A 6,933-nucleotide genomic window follows, 5' to 3' on the forward strand; every position below is an offset into this window, starting at 1 on the left:
GCAATTCAGTTTTGGGGGGTGGGAGAGTGACAGGCCTCACACTAATGGAGGCAGGTAACCATCAGTGGTTCTGTGAAGGAAGACAGAGGGGCTCCAAGCAGATGGCGTTCAGTCCCACCAGGGCTAAGTAGGTAGGTTAAAAAGACTTCCCAGACATCTATCTTGATACTATTTTAAATTTTTAAATTCTCAAAGGACCTGAAAACAGCAGAAGAAGCCACAGTACTGTCGTGTTGTTTGGACAAGTTATTCTGGAGGGCCTCCTGGTGGTATCTGGGTGGGGTCCTTCCTTTTCATCCCATCATTCTTGCTTTTCCTAGTTTTTCCGTTTCCTGTTCTCCTTTACTTTCCCATCCTCTCAGCTCTCCTTCTCCCCTCTTTCTTGGGCTCCCTCCCATCACAATCTGGAGGCGTTGCCCCCCACTTCTACTCTGGATTCTTCTCTCCTGATCTGACCCTTGTTTCCGAGATGAGAGGCAACAAAAGATGGAAGCCTCAGTGCTCTGGAAGCCCTCACGTTCTGCCTCTTCCCCTTCCCATATGAGCCTCCTGAGGGTTAGTGCGCTCACACCACTGAAGGTGGCTGAGGACCGAGCAGGCGGAAAGGGTAAAGGGAAGGATGGGTGTGGGTGGAGGATGAACAGAAGGGACAAGCAGGACCATTTCAATCACTTGTTTTTGTCTTCCCACCTTGATTCCTGTGGTTAACCGAATTGAGTTTGGCTGACTTGGTGTTCACTCTTCTCCTTGTACCACGGCCAAGGACTATTCAATTTCGGGTGTTGAGGTCGTGCAGGCAGTTTTGTTTCTTTTTGGCTCCAGCAAATCCATCCTCTCTCCAAAAACTCAAAAGGTGGTTTGCAGTGATTGCTCATCTACTGAGGGGATGCTGCTCTTGTGTCTCCTGCCAGAGGGATGCTCCCTGTTCTGTGTTAGTAGGAGACCATTTAAAACAGCAGCAAGGGCCCTGGACCTCCTGCTTCATTGTTATGCCAAGAATCCCCAGCCTGTATTTCTTTTTCATCTGATTCCGACAGGGTGGTTTTTGTATTTTGCCCACTGGCTGCCTAAATTGGAAACTTGGCTAAAAACAAACTGGCTGAAGTTCAATCCAGACAAGATGAATGCCCAGGGTTGGTAAACTATAGAAATTGGAGGACATACCCTGGTCTCTCTTTACAAAGGATTTTCCACAGGGGATGTTGGAGTTTCAGAGGAAGGAATGTGACTATCACTTGGCAAGTGCTCTGTTGTGTTAAGAGGCAGAGTGGTGGGACGGTGGACATCAAGGGGCTTTAGATGAAACCATTTGAGTTAAATCCTGGCTAAATCAACCAGCTGAGTGACTTCAGGCAAGATGCTCATTAAACTCAAAGCCTTTTCTGCAGTCTGCTACTTGGGATAGTAATGCAGGCCTCAAAGGCAACAGGTTGCAGTCAGTTGGGTTATGCGTGTGGAGGACTTGATATACAGTCTAGCACAGCTCCTCCAGTGAGTTGTGTCTATCTCTTCTGGATGGGATTCTAAAACCAGAGAATGCTGATGTCAGGGCCCTAGACTAAAAGGCAGATTTTAGAAGGGGCTAGATTTCAGGTCTGATTGAGGTTAGATTTCAAAAGGGGCATGGTTGAAATTCCAAAACTGTAGCTCTTCCATTTGCATTTCCAATGAGCAAATCTTAAAAAATGCTAAACATTTACTGTCCCATCACTTCTACAACAGACGGTACATATGGGAGGATCTTCTGGTCTCAGTGAACTGTCACCGGGGTCCAGACTCTAAATGACAAGAGGTACTATTCCTAAAGAATTATCTTCTTATCCTTCTTCAAGCTGGGAATTCCAGTAAAACTTGGAAATAATAATTTAACCCCTACAGTAGCTTAAACTCCCTTTGGGATGTAAAACCCATTAAACAAGAATCATTATCATATAGACAATGATATAGATATATGATAGATACTAAAGTATGATAGCTCATGGGGATTATTTGTTATTGTCACAAATGTATGAGAGAATTACATGTATGTATCTTCTGCGTAAATGAAAGTATAACATTTTTTATGCCATAAAACACATTAATAGCCTGTAGTATATCTGGAATCATGTCTCATGATAGTGTCAGAGATGGTAAAAGACACAGGCTCATTCCAATGGAGGCTACAATCCAGGGTTTGAAATCATGACTCTTCACTGTAGTTTTTACACATAATAGGAAAGTTTCTCTGAAAAAGCACGTTTCTGAAGTTATGATGGTAGAAAATAAGATTTGAGACCGAGACAACTGAATCCTTTCTTCTCTTATATGCTACATCCCCAGAGGTTAGAAAATTTTGTTAGCTTTACCATAAAAGTATAACCAGACACCACCTACTTCTCACTGCCTCTCCTGCAACCACTCTAGACCAAGCCATTATCATCTCTCACTGAGAACAGCCCCTAACTGATCTCCCATCACACTCTATTCTAAACACAGTGGACTGAGTGGCCCTTTTAAAATGTGCCACCTCTAATCCCAGGCCCTGTGATCTGTGGTTTCCTAGTTCACTCAGAGTAAAAGCCAAGAGATCTAGGTTCCCATTCTGACTCCAGTTTCGTCTCCAATCACTTCCCTGGAACAGCCTGCTTCAGTACACTTACTGCTCCCTCACCCATCTTTCCAGCTATTCTATCTCAGGGTCTTTGCACTAGCTCTCTGCTCAGCCTGGACCATTCTTCCCTCATAAAGCATCATGGCCAAACCCTCATCATCTTCAAACTTTTAATCAAATGTCATCTTCTCAATGAGGCTTATACTTACCACAGTATCATAAATGGTCAGACACACACACACATACACACAACTCTTGCACTTCTAACTTCCTAACTTGCATTTCTATCATTTAAATACTATTCTACATTTGCATAATTTGCATGCTTTTTTATATTTATTTGTCCTTCCACCAGAATGTAAAGTCCATTTTTATTATTTTATCCAATAGTGTATTCTAAGCACCCAGAACATTTAACAATACATGTTTGTTAAATGAGTAATTAATCACACAACCAGCATAAGAAGTTACCCTAGAAATATTATGATCCCTCTCATCTGGTACCTCAAACTTTTCAGGAATTGTGCACCTAATACAAAAACAGAACAATTTGTACTTCTATGCTCTAAATAAAGTTCTACTTAGAGTGCACCCCTGGGCAATGGATTTATTTACACAGTTCAATTTTATTTCAACCACTGCTTCTAAAATTATCTGCAGTAAGGGGACTTTTACATTTTTTTTAATTAAAAAATATTGAAATATAGTTGATTTACAATGTTTGTGTTAGTTTCAGGTGTACAGCCAAGTGATTTAGTTTTATATGTATTCTTTTTTAGATTCTTTTCCATTATAGGTTATTACAAGATATTGGGTATAGTTCCCTGTGCTATACAGTAGGTCCTTGTTGATAGTGATCTGTTTTATACATAGTACTGTGTATATTTTAACCCCAAACTCCTAATTTACCCTCCCCTGCCTTTCCCCTTTGGTAGCCATAAGCTTGTTTTCTGTCTGTGGGTCTATTTCTGGGGATCTTTTTTTAAGAGAAACAAATACAATCTGCAGTGGACCAACACTTCTAAACATGACAGTAAAAAGTATTACTAGAAAAATAAAAAGTAGAAATATAAGAATGATAATTATATTAATAATAAAATACAATGTACTATTATTAGGTTCAAAGGAATATAATTAGTCTATCAAACTCCTGAGCATGAGTGCCAAGATGCTTCAGTTGTGCCCGACTCTTTGTGACCCTGTGGACTGTAGCCCGCCAGGCTCCTCTGTCCATGGGATTCTCTGGGCAAGAATAGTGGAGTGGGTTACCTTGCCCTCCTCCAGGAGATTTTCCCAACCCAGGGATGGACCTGAGTCTCTCATGTCTCCTACATTGGCAGGCAGGTTCTTTACCACTCGTGCCACCTGGGAAGCCCCAAATCCTGATCACTTACTCTTAATCTCTATTCTTACACCATGGCGGGCAAGTAAGGACAGCCAGGGAAAACAGGCTTTGAGAAGCACAGGACTAGACTTTGCTTCAGAGTTCACTCTGCTCTCCTGCCTCCCCAAGGCTCTCAGCATGCCCCTCCCCTTGTGATCTCAGGTTGACAAGGCTGGCCTAGGTGTTTTGCTGACTCTGTCTACAATCTTTCTCTCCAGGGAAGGCCTCCTATAGAATCCTAGCACATCCTAGTTTAACAGAAGCCCAGTGAGCCGAACTTTGGAACATGGGGATAAAGCCTTATCTTTCCAAAGTCATTTATTCTTCTGAAAAACAGCAAGGCCACTGTTTTTCAGTTGATTTTATAGCTCATATGCTCACTGTTATTAAAACCACATATCTTAAAATGCAATATGCTTAATACAGTTTGTATATATGGTACCTGAGAACACCTAAAAATAAATTAAAAATTTGATCCATATGTATGAATGCAGAGAGGCAATATAGCTCTTATTTTATAGTAGTTGATAGCTTATTGTCTGGATACAGTAACACTGAGAATTGTATCTATTAAAAAGATGTGACCATTTAAAAAGTGCTGAAAATATTTTGGGGGATGAAGTTGAAATACAATTTGGAAAATAAAAAAGATAGTACACTCATATTTCTCAAGACATTTAAAAAACCTGATACAGGCAACAGAGTTTACATTTCAGCATGCAACAATTTCTCGCCTTAACAATACCCCGATTGAGCTTTAGTAAACTTACCAGGCATTTGTTTTCAGTTTATGTACCAGATTTCTCCATGGAGATTCGTCCATAACATGAAGGCATTCAATATAGAAAATGACATGCAATGCCTTTATTCTTCCAGTTTAATTAATGCTGTGACAACCACTTGGCAGAGACTACAGTGGAGAGGAGGCCTCTGTAGGGAACTGCAGGTTATAAGCAGTAAGGAAACTGTCAAACTGTTCCTGGGATACAGCATATCATAACTTCAAGCTTTTTTTGTGGCATCACTGGAGATAAATTCCAAGGAGAACAAGCACATTGAAAAATTGGGTTGTTTAGTCTTAACAAAGAAGAAAGTTAATAATGATACAACTTGTAATTTTTTACACATTTGAGATTTCTAGAAAATAGTTTCCCACCTTAAAAAAAATCCTGAAACGAATACAATATTGCAGATCAACTATACTTCAACTACAAAAAAAAAAAAATCCCAATATCCATTTAAGCTATATAAGTTCTCAATACCCTGAATACTTTGCTTGAGGAATTCAAATTTCTTTCCTCTCTTCAAGGGGGATATTGAGCCCCATCACAATGCTGGGTATAGTGGTGAACACTACAAAGTCCCTGCTGCCATGAGTGAGCTGGGAGTGGACAGTGAGTAAACCATCAGATACAGGACAGGTGGGTGATGAACAAAGTAGGGGTGCCATTGCAGATAAGGGGTCAGGGAAGTTCTCTCTGATGCCTGAGCTGAAACTTAAGTAAGGGGGGGATGGAGAGCACTGGGAAAAGAGTGTTTCAGTCATGGGAGCATGGAGTGTAAAGGGCTGAAGCAGGAGTCTGTTTGCAAAGCTTGAGAAAGAGCAAGAGGCTGGTACGGGGGGAGCAGAGGGAGCAAGTCCAAAGCGGCTTAAAGAGCCCCAGGAGAGTTCTTTTTTTTTTAAGATTATTTTTTATGTGAACCATTTTTAAAATATTTATTGAGTTTATTACAATACTGCCTGTTTTACATTTTGTTCTTTTGGCCATGAACCATGTGGGATCCTAGTTTCCTACCAAGGATCGAACCCATACCTCCTGCATTGGAAGGTGAAGTCTTCATCTCTGGACCACCAGGGAAGTTCTGCCATGGATGTACTTGAATCTATAAAACAAAGGGATCTTTCCTATAACAAATGTTTTCAAATGGCCCTTTTACTCTCTTGTAATAAAAATCTGTAGATAATATAACATTCACTCATGATTTTAAAAAATTAATATAAAACCCCAATTCCAGGAAGCAGTAGAAGGCCTTCAATAAAATAATTATTTCCCAGGCTATATGAATTAGTGGGATCCTTGCACCTGTACATCAAATCACTGTGAATGTGACAATGGATTGATACCTATGTGTTGACAACTCAAAAGCACCACGTTTTCAGAGATTTTCTGAAATGGCAAGTACTCTTGGAAGAGTTCTAAGCAAAACAAAGTACAAACATTCCCTGAAGTATGCAACAGTTGCATTCTATATAATTAGGTGTGTGGCAAAAGACTATAAACATTAGTTTGTGTTTATATATAAAATGGAGTTAGGTTTGATTCATAATTATCAATAATAGATTCCAGGACTTTTCAAAGGTTTTGCTGGATGCAGGACACTTTTGCATTGTGGGAATCTATTCTGAGCATTGCACAGATGTCTGGCATTCCTGGTCCCTACTCATTAAATACCAGTAGCACTTCCACATACTTCCCAAATGCCCCCCAGTAGACAGTATCACCTCCTTGGAAACCATTGCGATAGAGCGTGACAGAGGCTTTGGATTTTATGTGAAGATGCTGGGGGTTTTGAGCATGGATACAAACCAGTGGTGTCCCACAGAAGGTTATATAATAATGACAATGCTCTATATCTCCCCTGTCCAATAACCAGCTCTCTAGCCACAGGTAGCCCTTGAGAGTTTGAAACACGGCTGGTACAACTGAGGGACCGAACTTTTCATTTTAATTTACTTCAATTTAAATAGGCACATGTGGTTAGTGGTTGCCATATTGAACTGGACAGTTACGGACAATATAGATTCCTAACAAGCAGTATTTTTTCTTTTTTTTTTTGTAGTCATTCTACCTCACCTTACTTTCATGATCATCTCTTTTTCGTTCTACAAATAAAGCCACATTTGAAAAACTAATTCCTTGGAAAAGTTGGACTTGGAGCACTGCACTGTCACTTTTGT

General features: G+C 40.3%; 1 long non-coding RNA gene across 1 annotated transcript; it reads right to left on the reverse strand.

The window, feature by feature from the left end:
* Positions 1-849: 849 nt before the first annotated feature.
* Positions 850-5,861, reverse strand: LOC122438025. The gene is made up of 3 exons (XR_006268427.1): positions 5,789-5,861; positions 4,745-4,998; positions 850-927 (listed from the first exon to the last, which is right to left on the reverse strand). It is a non-coding gene; the product is annotated as an uncharacterized LOC122438025 (long non-coding RNA).
* Between the last annotated feature and the right edge of the window lie 1,072 nt (positions 5,862-6,933).

Source organism: Cervus canadensis, chromosome 3 (assembly GCF_019320065.1).
Source record: "Cervus canadensis isolate Bull #8, Minnesota chromosome 3, ASM1932006v1, whole genome shotgun sequence".
Taxonomy (NCBI): domain Eukaryota; kingdom Metazoa; phylum Chordata; class Mammalia; order Artiodactyla; family Cervidae; genus Cervus; species Cervus canadensis.